The following is a 14956-nucleotide window of genomic DNA, read 5'->3' on the forward strand; positions in this document are numbered from 1 at the left end:
ACAAGGTTTCTCCAGTCGCCGCTTCCCGCAAGTCTGCTCCCACCGCATTAGACTCTCACCGCATATATCAGCAACAGCTCTGGTGGTCATTTATATGCTTTTATTTCCTTTTATTCATTGCCGGATAGGGAATATGAATGTTTGTACGTCTGGCTCGGCAAGAGCCTTACTGGTGTGCGGCCATCTCTGTTGCGCGCCAACTAGCGCTCCTGCAAATGCTAACTTTACATAGAGCAATACATGCGAAAAGATTATGGGGCATATTATCAAGGACAGGCGATACATTATCGCCTCTTTTATCGGCAGGAAACTGCAGATAAAGCGGCGATAATGGCCTTGATAATATGCTCTATGAATTCCAATCGAAGCCCATGTTAGATGTGAACACATCTAACATGGGCTGGGATTGTCTTATCCACTCTGAACAAATGCAGAGAGGCGGGGTTTGCCTCTTGCCAGAATATCAAGATTTTTGCATTATCGCATTTCACATTCCTCTCAACTTTCAGTGCTGCAACTAGTCACGGAGGGCCTGATTCACAAAAGTAAACCTTACGTATTTTGTTGTGTAGACTTACACTTTTTCAGTGTTCACAAAACTGCACTTTAATAGTAAGTTTATTAGTGTAGAGACTCCACATTCGTGTGGAGAACTCCGCACAAGGCCTGTCCAAGTGCACCAGCACAGGGAGAGAGCAGAACTGCACCACTTCTAAGTATATATGGCACAGTTCTGATCTCTCTTATTCACGCAATGCAGCTACTTTACTTGCTGTGCTGAATTGTATGAACTCTTTGTATATCTGTCCCTGTTTCTCACAGCCTACAAATGTAATTCATTCCTGTAGGAGAAACAGATAATGGATTGATCGGCAGATAGATGGGTGGATAGATGTAGAGATTGCTTAATGGTTGAGTGGATGGAAAAAAGGATAGACAAGTGGAAGGCTGTAGAGATGGTGAAATGAGTAATTGGACAGGGAGATGGGCGGCGGAGTGAAAGGACAGAGAGAGATAGATGATCGACTGAAGGACAGATGGATGGAGAAATGAACAGATGGATGATGGATGGATGAGTTAATGGGTGGAGAGATGGATAGGCGAGTGAGTGGATCACAAATGTATGCCTGAAAAGATGAATTGATGCAGAGATGGATGGAGAAGGGAATGCAAGAATATGTGGAAGGAGGAGTGCATGGATGAGAGATGGACGAAGGAGTGAATGGATGAAGAGATAGAGGGATGAATGGATCAAGAGATTGTAGGACCAGTTAGTGGATGAAGAAGTGGATAGATGGGTGAAAAGATGGAGAGCAGGCTGGGTCAGTGAATGGATGAGAGATAGGTGACTGGTTGAAGAGATGGGTGGAAGACTGAATGTATGGAGAGGCATAGAGAGAAGTTAATGCATGGTATTGGATTTAAGGAGAGAATAGATGCAGCGATAGATGGGTTGATCAATGGGCTGGTGAGTGTGTGGACAGGTGGATAGATGAGTGAATGAAAAAAGAGATAAATGGATGGCTGAATGGATAGAGATATGGGTGGTGGAGCAAATGGATAGAGAGATGGATTGATGAGTGTATGAATAGACTTGCAAAAGATTGAATTGGTGGGAATAAAATGAGCAAATAGATAGATAAAGATGCATGAATGGAGGAATATGTGGAACAGTGAATGGTGGCGAGGTGGATGAAAGAGTGAATGGATTGGATGATGAAATGCTTAAATAGATGTGCAGGAGGATAGATGAGTGAATCGATGTGTAGGTGGTTGCAAATGTAAAGGGATGGATGAATATGTAGGTGAATGAAGAGATGGAAGAAGACACCTATATGCATAAGATGAGATGGTGGGTGTATATGGTGGGAGTGAGGGAAAAAGGCAGGAAGAGAGGCAGATGAACATGGGTAAGTAGGTCATTGGATGGATGAATGAGTGGAAGTATGGCATTATGAATGGCAGAGTAAGCAGTTGGATGAATATGTGGATATCTTCTTGACTAGATGAATTATTAAGTGAAGGCATTGACCCAAGGTAGTTTTGGCCTTTCACAAGGGATGGTGTGTCTCTCTTTTAACTTTCTTTGCTGCCCCTCATCACACCAGAGCAGAGGAGACGGTATATACTGGATCCCAGGCCTCAGGTATCTTACTACACCAGCAGTACTTGGTAGAACCTAGTGGATGATCTGCTTTTTGTGGGCTTTGCTGGAGCCAAGAAAGTCAAAGCTGTGACCAAATGCACCATTTCATGTTGGGTTAGCCTATGAATCAAAATCTGCTATATTTTAGCCAAGGAAGATCCTCCACTAGGACCCGCTGCCTCCACAGCTCTGATTAAAGGTGTTCAGGTGATTATCATCTGTTGGGAAGTCACATGGTCATCCCTGCATACATTTGCTTTACAGTATTGCCTCACAGCCCAAGCACATAGAGACTAACACTCCGCAAGAGCCGTGATGCATGACTTCCTAGATTAAGTGACACTACTCATGCCCACCTCCCAAAGGTTACTGCTTTGTCACACATTCTAAAGGGAAATGTTACTTACCTTCAATGACAATATTTCTGTTCATTTCATAATATTCCTGCTGACTCTTCACCATCCTACCTCTCCTCCCTGATGATTCAGTGCCCGATGTAATAAAATCCCACGGTACGCAAATATGTTAGGTGATGTTATCGTTGATGTAATTAATCTTTCTTAGTTAATTTAGTTACCATACACCTCACTGGGGCGTGGAAAAACTGGCAAGACCTGGCAGGTTTCTGCCTATTATACATCAGTGGTGGCATATCTGGTGAGCTGTGATTGAGGCCACAAGACATCTCTTGGTTGTACTTGAAAGCTACTGCTCGGGGAAGAGCTTTTCAGATCAGGCAAGCATCTGGGGAATCTTCTAAAGGTGAGTAATCTTTTGGAAACCACCTGAAATGTCTTTACTGAAGCTATGCTCCTTATACATTTGTTCCTTTAAAGGGGTAAAGGCACACAACTTGCCTGTTATCGGACAACTTTATATTAACACTTTAAGCTCCATTCTACAGCTCGCTTTCCTTGAATTCAGAAGAGGTTGGATGAAGAGAACTTTTATTGGCAGTCCTGATAGGTTTTAGAAATTGTATCAGCACTATAGAGCTATATCTGGTTTTGGATGTGGCTCCTCTGTAGTTTGTTATCCTGCAGCTTCTGTGTGCCTATTGTTTATCAATGCCGCCAGGGTAGTTCAAAATGTAGGAGTATGATTATTGGGGACAGTAAGGTGGAAGTAACTAAAACATTCCCATACTTAGGTATTTTATTTGATCACAAGGGGACTTGGTATCAGGCAGTAAAAACCAGTTTACTTTCTATGAAATCCACGGCAGCACTGGCCAACTTGGCAAAGAAGTTGGTCAGAAGGCCGCCAGCTTTGCTCCTGAAAATGTACCTAACAAAATGTGTCAGTATAGCTATCTATGGGGCCGGTGTGTGGGGATTCCGAGATACTCAACCTATTCAGCAGGTCGAAAACTCCTTTTTAAAATTTCTTTTGGCGGTCCATATGCTAGGAATTGCTTTCGATGTTCCTAGACATCTAGTGGTTCATAGAACCTTTGATGGTGTGAATAAAGACCCTTTGCAGTGATATTTAGGCCACGTTTTTGTTTGGCAACTATTGCTTCCCTTTTAAATGTGGTAGTGGGTTTAATTAGAGTGTTGTTGCCCGTGTCTTTTAATTTGTGCATTAATGACTTGCCCTCAGTCATACATGAGGCAGGAGGAGACATACAACATTTGAGGAGGGTGTGTCGCTTTGCTACTTAACATAGATAGTGCAGCTTGTTTACCGTGGACCCTGCTATCCCTATATAAGATTTAGCGGCCCTGAAAGCTTACATGGGTAAAGCACCTAGATTGAAATGTCTTTTGCTCTGCTGCAAAATGAGGTGCAAATTATAGAAACCTTAATCGCCTGGCAAAGCGCAGGCTGAGCCAATTCAATAATTTGAGCCTGAGAATCTGGCGGACTGTAACCCACGAATCACCTATGCATTATATGAGGATGGGGTTTTATGGGCAATGATTCTTCTAGTAAGACTATAGGAATATTTGTTTAATTAGTGAGTTCCAAAACTCCTTTCACCACGATGGACACACAAGAAATAAATACTATGTAGTTTGAAGACTTTTTTAAAATCATTGTCGTAATCTAGTTCAGCTAATATTTATAGATGTGAAAATAAACATAGCACTGGCAATTAAAATGATTTATGAACAAAATAGTGCAACATTGTGATGGTATTTCAATAACTCATTCCATGAAATGAATGATAAAATCAGTCTTTGGTGAACAGCCTGTGCCCTCTAGCCCTACTTAACCTTTATTAACACAATAGTAGCTTTCTGAGGGGCATATTCTCAAGAATGTGTGATAACCATCGCAAAAGTTACTTAAACCAACTTTCAACATTGCAGTCTATCGCAGGAAAATTACGCTGTGTAAACCAAGCATTCTCAACACGGCAGTTCCATGCAATAGTCTCCAGATAACGCTTCAAATGTCTGTGTTAAAATCAACGCCACACCGCAAAAATGCGAATTGCGAAAACAAAAAATCTTGCAATGAGGCCAATCACGGTACAAAAAGCATCAAAAACTAGCAACCGGCCTGCAAATCCTACGCGTCTGGTGGGAAAATGCACCATAAAAACCACAGAAACAACACACCAGAAACAATCCAAAGCACGTAGCCACATGGATGCACCCTGACCGTGCGCAGAGGCCCACGCGAACCCCACAACCCCCACAGACCACCAGGAAAGAACAGCGGGGACGGCCAAGGAGAAGAGGGAGAGGAAGACGGGGTGCAGTCCGCAGCAAAACCAGAATAGCGTCACGGAGGTGACAGAACACTACCATCAAATGTCCCACAAGTAGACCACCTGGAATGCAGTCGGAGTGCAAAGGAGGCCAATCGAGGAGGCCAAGAGGCGCTGGCATGATGTGACAACCTAAATCAGGCACAAACCCGCTGCCAACAGGAAGGCTGCAACGGCGACAGGAGGTGGGAGTCCTGTGCCACAGGAGGAGCTGGAGGAAACCGAGGCCACAGTCATCAGTGTGGAGACCGTGCAAGAAGTAGGGAGTACGGACACAGCTCGAGAGGACCTGACACAACATCAACAGGGTGAGTAACGACCAGGGACGGGGGACTGGGGGAGATGGGCACAATGGCACACATGAACAACGCGGTGTAGCACACTGTACACCCACAATCACCCTGGATCATGTCCATGATCCCCGTGGCACTCTGCAGCACACACACATAGCAAGAACAGCACACCCACATTGACAACAACCAGGCACAATGCGCAAATCTGACACTGCAGAACAGAGGACACAAGTGGCTCCGCACACTCACAGTAACATGCCTACTACATCTGACAGAGCTGGAACCTGTGAAAGGGAAATGCACGCGTACAACCTCACATCCATCATGTAGTCCAAATGTACACTGTCCCGCAGCAATATTCAGCACCCCCCAAACTGTCACAATGCACATTGTCACACAGTCTGCATGTAAACATGAAAAATGCACCAACAAACATGTCAACACAATGCCAGCATGCATCTCCCCTTCACATTGCAGAGGGGCACACAATACCTCCAGCAGAGCACAGAAGACAACACATCTTTGATGCCGGAGAGGACCACCACACCTATGACACCGACGCCCTACAATAGCCCATGGACATCCCACGCAACCCACCACCAGGACCCGGGCAGCCAAACTACTTAGAGGAGAACACAGATCCTGCAACAGAACACACAGCAGGAAGCACCCACAAGCACAGCTGGTGCACAACACTTCACCCACCCACACATGGCACCTCAATGCCAGGTGTCAGCACGCCAAAAGGAGGTGGCGGAAGAGATGTGGGTGGGGTCCGAACCCATGGAAGGTGAACTAGATCCCATACGTTGGTGTCTATTATCCTTAATGGACCACCTACACCCCACAAAGGAGAGCCACACTGCCATCGAGACATATGCAGATGCACTTTTACTGTACAGAACCACGCCCAGTGGCACGCAAATAGCAGCCACACACCCACATTGGCTCTGCGTGCGATGGCCCCGGCAACTCCCCTTATGAATTGAGTGGGTGACAACAAAGCTACATGTCCAAGCTCCAACCCCCTGCCTGCGGTTACATGTCTGCGCCCGCTGTACACAGCACAATGTAATGTTGTAGGGCCCTCATATATACAACAAGACCACAGGAACACACACATATAGTATGTTGAACTGGCCACGGGCACATGTGCCCGGCCACTTTATTGGCAGGGCCACATGTACAGTGACACCTGTGCTGGATGTGTGTGTGGTGAGTGTAAGCCAGTTCGCACGAAGTGGTTGGTGCTGGCAACAACTTGAACAGTGAACACCATTGAGACAGAAACAGAAAACACAAGCATAACAGGGTCAACTGCTGACCAAAATGGAGGTAGCCGGAGAAAGTACAGGGGTCACCCAATATGCAAACAGAAGTGTCCGTGAGTTGCAGTGCACTGAGGTTGGGCCACTAGAGCTGAGCGCGCTCATGTGAAGAATAAGTCCAGGATTGTGTCCCTTTGAGATATTCCTGATGCAGATGCAGTGGGGTGCGTTAGACCTGCATCATCTCCCTCATAAACGTCGCAGGTCTCCCACACTGCTTGAGGGGACATTGCTGCGCAACCTCTCCACAGCACAAAGCTCCATCAGTAAAGGTACATGGGTTGCGGTGCACTGAGTCAGTGGCACCTGGAGTGCTGAGCAGGGGATCAGGCAGAAGATGGCATCCATGACAGGTGCGAGTAACTCCATCAGTCTGCCAGTACCACCGTTTAGACTCTGGCAGATGGTGGTTGGAGGTGGTCCTGGTGGTGGTGGTGTGTGCCTCCTGCGGTGATGCGATGTCCAGGCAGGTCAGGACTCGATTTGATGTGTGTGCCCTGGTGGGCCGCAGTTGATGCCGGAGGCAGCGGATAGTGCAGGGCCACAGACACATGGCACTGATGACCCCAAGGCCATCGCCTCAGAGGTCATCCAATATCTCAGATGAAGGGGTCCCGGACCTGACCATCACAGAGATAGTGGCCCCAAATGCACAGTGGCTGGCACAGGCAACCTGCCATGGGACGGTGACTTGCGGTGCACTGAGGTAGGGCCACGCCGACTGGGCGGGTCCTCATCTATGTTGAAGGTGAATGTGGTGGAGGGGTGTGGGGTACAGTGGAAGGTGTCCTCCAGGGCATGATGCTGAAGGTTTGATCTTACCTGGAAGCATCTAATGGTGGAGTGGACGGTGACAGCCTCGTTGCCAGGACCTATTCGGTACCAGCTACATGAGGATGGAACTACCCCCTAGTCCATTGACTTAGACGCCACCAATGTACAACCAGTGAGTGTCCATGAATGTTGGGGAACAGACTTAGCGGCACCGAGGCTGAGAGGGGATGTTGTCTGCGATGATGCCGGTACACTGATATGAACTCCGCCATTGCTAAATCAAGACTCTGTGACCTACTGGACCGCAGTGTGGGCCGTAGGCAGCAACCAGCAGGGGCCCACAGCCATGTGTCGTTGGCTCGCGATGCACAGAGTTAGTGACACCAGGGCAGTTGTCTGTAGTGTTCGATCACCTACGTTATAATGATCATCCACACGCGATTGTAATGCTATGCACAGGCTTGGTGGCACCACATTGAAGGGAGTATAGTGATTTAAACTCTGCCATAATTAATGTTCTCTGCCATGGTGTAATCAAGACTCGGTTCCAAATGTGTGACCTACTAGTCCGCCGTGACAGCCGGTAGAGTACGTCAACGAGAAAGGAGTACTGCGGGCCTGTGTCGCGGAGGCCGTGATGGTTGTGGCAGGTTGTCAGGGTCGCGGGCCTGGGGCCTGGAGCTTGCACTAGCACGTGGTGGGCCCTCTTTGACACACGCCGGTGTCTGCAGGTGGGCATTGAGGCCTGGGTGCGCAGTCGCGGGAAGGCCTGGTTAGGGGACCAGTGTCCCGGGGTGCAGCAGGTGCACAAGATCGCAGGCAACTCCGCTCTTGGTGACAGCATCGGCCTCATGGCGGGGTGAGAGGTGATGCCCTGGCATAGACGTTGGGCATTCCGTAAGAGAACCACACCCAGAGCTACGTGCCTTTTATTCACACCCCTACGCTGACCTGGGGTATGCCAGGCCAGCCCACTCCGCTCACGCTTATGGGGGGACGTAACAAGCTACATTTCCGAGTTCCTCCCCACTGGCTGGGGTGATATGGTTGCGTCCACAGTCACTACACTCCATACACCAGCGGTGTGTGTCGACATGGATATGTGTGTGGTCTGCATACTGCAGTGTGGCCATCACATCCATGCCACACTTGGCATTGTGTACATTCTCATTCCTGGGTCACTTGCCTCCTTCGCACATGCCTGGTCCCCACCTATTCCCACATCCTGCTATTGTGTGCTGAGGTACCATGCCGTTGATGGCTAATGTACATGGCTGGCCCAGGTTTCCACAGTAAGTTGTTCTGTCTTGTCTGGTGGGTGTGCATGTTGTTTGTGAACTTGTGATGTGTGCATTTCCTGTGTTGTGAGTTGCATGATTGTGAAGTCGAGGTGTGTGGTGTGTTCATTTGGTATTAGCCAACGAGCTGTGCATTTCAGTGTGTGCCTTCCTGGTAGCGCAGGTTGATGATGGACTGTCGGCAGGTGTAGGGCTCATGCACACTGCCTGCCGGTTTGGCGGCGACGTTGGAAGGGATTCATCAGTGGTCCAATATTGACTGGACATTGGTGGGAACCGTGCGCTTTGTGTTGCACTTATTGTGTGCAGTGTTGCCAGGGGGCACAAGTAGGACATGTGTGCAGTCAATTGCCCTCTGACACGTCCGGGAACACAGCTGTGTTGTTGACGCCTTGCTTGGTCTCCGGCTGTCCCTGTGCAGTGTGGGGGAGGTTTAAATGGTGGGGTATCAAGCTGATGGTGGGGGACTTGGACTGTCCTGGCTGTGCCACTCTTCCGACTCATGGGGATGTTGGTTGGAGGGTACCAGTGGCCAACAGGTGCATCACGGCCAGCAGCTTGGGCTGAGAAGGGATGTTGGTTGTCCTCTGTGTTGGAACCGTCAGCTAGTGTGCAATGGCGGTCAGGATAGGGAGTTGGGTTGATCGTTTGGGCCTGTGGTGGCCTATGACATCCTCTGGTGTTGGGTCTGTGAGGTTGGTGCATTTTGGGAGGATCGCGGACTTTGTCTGCGCTGCCTCGTGTTGGTCGGGGGGGTGTTCCTGGGGGTGGTGGCGGTGGGTGTTGTGGCCCTCTTGGGGCTCTGAGCTGCGTGTTCAGTGGCTCCATGACATCTTTTGTTCTTCAGGTGTGGCTCTGGGCTGGGCTCCCTTTTCTGGTGCAGGCTGTGGTCCGACTTTACACCAGGTCAGAGCAGGTGTTAGTTTCCTGCTGCTAACGTGCCTCATCCCCTGTTTTGTGATCTTATCGCCGATCTGGCTGGTCATTGAGAATGTTGCGGAGTGGTATTGTTGCGGCTTTTTGCATGGGAACGTTTACTCTGCATCTCATTAGCGATAGTTGCAGGGCTCATCTGTGGAGATGTTTTTTGCGGCTGCTATTGCAGGTAAACTGGTGCTATGGGCTGTTAACACCGCTTGTGAATGGGGCGATAAAAGTACAAGATCGTTCGAAAGGACAACATTAGCAAACCGGGGGGAGGCATCACCATCATACATGAAAGCACCCTCTGCCTCACCACCCACTGGGACTACCACTCAACTAACATGGAGCACCTTCACTTTCAAGTCCAGACCGGCCCAAACACCACCCTCAGTTGCACCCTCATCTACAGACCCCCCAGACCCCATCCACCCTTCAGTGACTCCATCATCAACTTCATCGCACCCACGCTCTTGCCTCCACCGACTACATCTTCCTTGGTGACTTCAACTTTCACTTGGACAGCTCCAAGGACAAGAGCACCTCATCCCTGCTGGAGAACCTCGCAACCCTCGGACTCAAACAATTGGTCACCTCCACAACCCACTGCGCAGGCCACACACTCAGCCTCATCTTCTCCGCCAGCTACAACATCACCTTCAGCCACACCTTGAAGTTTCTTTGGGCTGACCATCACTGCGTCCACTTCTCCTTCACCAAACACACTGCACACCACCATGCCCACCACTATCCTTGCAGAAGTTGGAACAAGGTCACCAAAGAACAGCTCACCACCTCCCTCAGCAAAACCCCACCACCGACAGCCACGGACGATAATACCTCATCACGCAACCCCCACCGATGGATCACCAACTGCGCCGACGCACTGGCTCCCCTAAAGAAAGCCCCAGGCAAGCAACACTCGAAGAAAGCCAGCTGGTTCTCTCCCGCCCTTCGTGAGTCCAGACGCGCCTGTAGATGGCTCAAGAAGAGATGGAGGAGCAGCAACACCCCTAAAGACCACTCAGCCTTCAAAACCGCTGTCACCACACATCCAAAATCATTGAAAAGGACATAAATGCCCACATTTCCGAGTTCATCGAAGCGAACCACATCCTGGACCTCTTTTATTCTGGCTTCCGAAGCAGCCAAAGTACCAAGACCATCCTCCTCACAGCCACATACTACATCTGCACCCTCCTTGAGGCAAAATCGCAGCTCTCATCCTCCTGGACCTCTCGGGGTCCTTCAATACCCTATGCACAAGCCCCACGACATCGGCATCGTCAACAAAGACCTGGAATGGATACGCTCCTTACTCACCGGCCCAACACAGTGAGTCAAACTACCACTGTTCCACTCTAAACCCACAAAATTCAGCTGCGGAGTGCCTCAGGGCTCCTCCCTGAGCCGTACTCTCTTCAACATCTAGAAGGACCTGCTCACAGCCATTGTCAGGAACCACAGACTCAACATCGTCTCCTATGCCGACGACACCCAGCTGATCCTCTCCCTTACCAACTAACCCCAGCCAACAACAACTTCCACTACGGAATGAAGGCTGTCGCCACCTGGATGAAGAACAGCTGCCTAAAGCTCAACTTAGAGAAGACCGAAGTCCGCATTATGGTCTCCACCGCCCTACCTGGGATGACTACTGGTGGCCCACTCATTCATCAGCAGCAGAAACGACTACGGCAACGCACTCTATGATGGCATCACTTAGAAACTCCTCAAGAAACTGCAGAACATTCAGAACATGTCTGTCAGACGGATCCTCAACATCTCCCACCACAGCCACATCACCGTTCACCTGAGAGACCTCCTCTGGCTCCCAGTCAACAAAAGAATCACCTTCAAGCTACTCACACATGCCTACAAATCCCTACATGATGCAGGACCTGTGTACCTCAACCACCGCTTTGCATTCTACGTACCCACCAGAGACCTCCACTCTGCCCAACTGACCCTGGCCACCATCCCACATATCCGCAAGACCACAGCCGTAGGAAGGTCCTTCTCCTATATCACAGCAAAAACCTGAAACACCCTGCCTCTCCACCTCAGGCAATTACCATCACTGCCTCAATTCAGGAAGGACCTCAAGACCTGGCTCTTTGACTGAACCACAGTGCCTTCGACGGATCAACTGTCCCTCCCCCCCTTCTGCCCCCAGCTCCTTGAGACCCTAGTGGGTGAGCTGTCGCGCTGTACAAGACACCTGATTTGACCGATAATAAACAAGTATTTGCAATGCAAAAGGTCTCACATATTTTAGAGGTAGAGCTATTGGCGCTGTAAATGGCAAAGTCTTTTACCTATATGTTTTGGTTTGGAGTGTAGTGGATGTATGAACTGAGACAGAGCTGTAGCACTGGCTAGAGGACTAGGATGAGGAATTATCACTGGGACCAGAAAAGCAGCTGCAGCACTGTCTAGAGAACTTAGAATGAGGAATTACCGATGAGACTAGAGAATTAGCTTTAGCACTGTCTAGAGAACTTAGAATGAGGAATTACCACTGGGATCAGAAAAACAGCTGTAGCACTGTCTAGAGGACTTAGAATGAAGAGTTACCACTGGGAACAGAGACTCAACTAAGCACTGCCTAGAGGACTTAGAATGAGGAATTACCACTAGGACCAGAGAAGCAGCTGCAGCACTGTGCAGAGGACTTAAAATGAGGAATTACCGACGGGATAAGAAAAGCAGCTAGCAGCACTGTCTGGAGGGCTTGGAATGAGGAATTGCTGACAGGACCAAAGATGCACCTGCACCACTGCCTAGAGGACTTAGAATGTGGAATTATCAAAGAGACCAGAGAAGCAGCTATAAGTATAGCTATGAATATTTAGTCTTGCATCACTTGTTTTAATTACAATTTAAGCACCTTTACATTTGATATAGAAGCAAAGTGCCTCAAGCGTGAGACCCACTGTGGCCTTTGCCAGTAAACGATCCAAACAAACCACACTGCTTATTCGAGGTATTCATAAACAGAGTGCATCACTGCTCCATAATTGGGACAGTAAATGTGCAGTGTACATATTATAAGCAGTTCCTCCAACAAAGAAGAAGTACATATCCAACATTGGTAATGAAAATTGAAAGTGGCAAGCCGATTGGTTAAAGCGCTATGATACTTTTATTTGCGCTATATAAACTGCAAAGAATAAAAAAGCAATGGAAGGAGAAGTGCTTGCTGGTTTGTGGGGTGAAGGAGCGAAAAGATGCACTTTGTAGGGTGATTAAATAGAGCATGTCTGTTTGTGAGGGCCTTCTGGCTGGGGTTAATTGGGAGGCGGAAGAGACGACGGAGTACATACTTATTATATACCTATATGTGTATGTACTTTGTGGGCTCTGGAGATCAACCCTAGGAGTAGTCTGATTCTGCTTACTTGTTTCTGTTCAATTACCTCTATTTAATTCTCTTGATAGAAAACGACCACCAGAGGTCAGTAAAATACCAGAATTGCTTTCTGCTGAGAGACTTTCTTTTTTTTATTTTTCTGTTCAACGGCCTCTATTTTACTGTCTTGATAGAAAACAACCACCAAAGGAGTGTAAAATACCAGAATCACTTTAGCATTTTCTAGATTCCAGTCCATAGAAATGGTCTTCCCCAAGCACCCATAGACAATGATATTTTTTTTCAGATCTTGTATTTTCAGTGATATGACCACCGAAGGCCCTGATTTTATATTAAAAACAGAGCTTTGGACTATACCATTTCCCGCTGAAAGGCAATATTTCTCCCCATGTGTTCCCATACCTGGCGGGTCACGCAGTTTGGTGCTTACTTTCCCTCCATGTGAAAGAACAGTAGATGTTTCAGCACCCGGGTGCTGCATAGCTAAATACATAAAAGGTCCCAAAGGCGAGACCGATTGCATTGCAAATGCTTGTTAAGGATGCAATAACGTCCAGATGAGCTTCAAATGTTTCATATTTAGATCACAATCCACATATATTTTCGTGTCTTAAGTATCGTTTTTAATTGATAACAAAACGGCCGGTTATAATATTTTGACCATATGTTGCAATAAGCAGCTTTTCAGAACGTATATTGTTAAAAGCTTCATACACATACCAACTCTTCCTCAAGCATAAAGATTCTAAGCAGCACAAATAAATTAACTAAACAGAATGTAACAAAATGTATTATACGTGAAATTTGTAGTGTTTAGCTAGTTTATTTTCCTGCAAACTAGGCTACCGAAACCACACTTAGAGGAAAGCGAAGAACAGGATTTTGTAGCCTGCTCCTGTTTGAAAGGGAAGACCTGACGAGGAAAAACAAACAATGTCACTTTCCACAGTTAAGGCTTTATTAACTTCAGACAGTCTTAGAGGAAAGCAGTGCCATACATCCAACGATACTTGCATCCTGGTTCAGCCCCACAACGGAGGCTGACAAGGGGTAAGTAGTGTTTCAAAGCCTCCCAATTCCCCCTTCCCCCACCAATTGCCCTTTAGTATTTCGTGCCTCGCGGTAAATGCCAACGGAAACAATTCTAGGACAAGTTAAGCCCTTTAAATCACAAGGGAACTCACAATCGACAGAAACCATCTGATTGTATCCAAGTTACCGGGAATGTACCTTCTAGTATCCGCAGGAAATAAAAGCAACTAAAAAAAACTGAAGCCTCCATAATACTTAAGGTTTCAATATGGAGGTTCGCCTAGCTCAAAGTTCAAGAATGTTTGTAAAGCACAAGAAACAGAAACACTCACCCAGCAAACATGAACTACTGTAACACCTACTAAAAGGCAGTATTTGATTAAAACAAATGTCCAGATTCCTTCTCACGTCATTAACGGGGGATGGCATAGAAAGGAGGCAGCTGCAGCCCATGAGACGGAGTGAAGAGCAGCTGTTCAGAATACAAACAAGCTGCGAGGGGCTGGAGGTGTTGTTCTGGAACGGTACGGGAGATGAAGTGAACTGGGAGTAGCAGCAAGGACAGAGCGAAAAACAAAGTAACCCTGGGCGTAGTGTGCGTAGCGGGGCTACGCGGATGGCCACAGAGTTGGAAGCAAACTCTGTGGCGCTCCGCTACGCCGCCCGCTTCCACCCCCCATTAAGTTATCAGTCATTTAAAAAAACTAAAAACCACTTACCTCTTTACCGCAGCGTCCCGGGCTGCCCTCCTCCTCTTCCTCTCCATACGGGTACTTCTTGAGAGAACTGCGCATGCAAGCGCGCCTGCGCATGTGCATTTCTAGCAAGAAACCCATATGACGAGGAAGAGGGCAGCTGGGAAACGCCATGGTAAAGAGGTAAGTGGTTTTTAGTTTTTTAAATTACTGGTAACTCCTATCTTAATAGGGGGGTGGAGACCGGCGGCAGGCCAACTCTGCTCCGCTGCGGAGTGTGCGGAGATTTGCCTACTCTGCGGAGTAGGCAAATCTCCGCACACTCCGCGGGCAGAGCGGAGTTCTCTGCCCATGGTTACAAAGTAGTGCACTGAAGG

At 48.0% G+C, this 14956-nt stretch overlaps 1 protein-coding gene across 1 annotated transcript in view; it reads left to right on the top strand.

The window, feature by feature from the left end:
* The first annotated feature begins 2807 nt into the window (after window positions 1-2807).
* Window positions 2808-14956, top strand: part of LOC144754038 (flavin-containing monooxygenase 5-like) — a 289281-nt gene continuing 277132 nt past the window's right edge. The window contains exon 1 of the mRNA XM_078641572.1: window positions 2808-2908. The gene's annotated coding sequence lies outside the window, so the exon portion shown is untranslated. The remainder of the gene's footprint in view (window positions 2909-14956) is intronic.

The sequence above is a fragment of the Lissotriton helveticus genome, chromosome 1_1 (assembly GCF_964261635.1).
Source record: "Lissotriton helveticus chromosome 1_1, aLisHel1.1, whole genome shotgun sequence".
NCBI classification, from domain to species: Eukaryota; Metazoa; Chordata; class Amphibia; order Caudata; family Salamandridae; genus Lissotriton; species Lissotriton helveticus.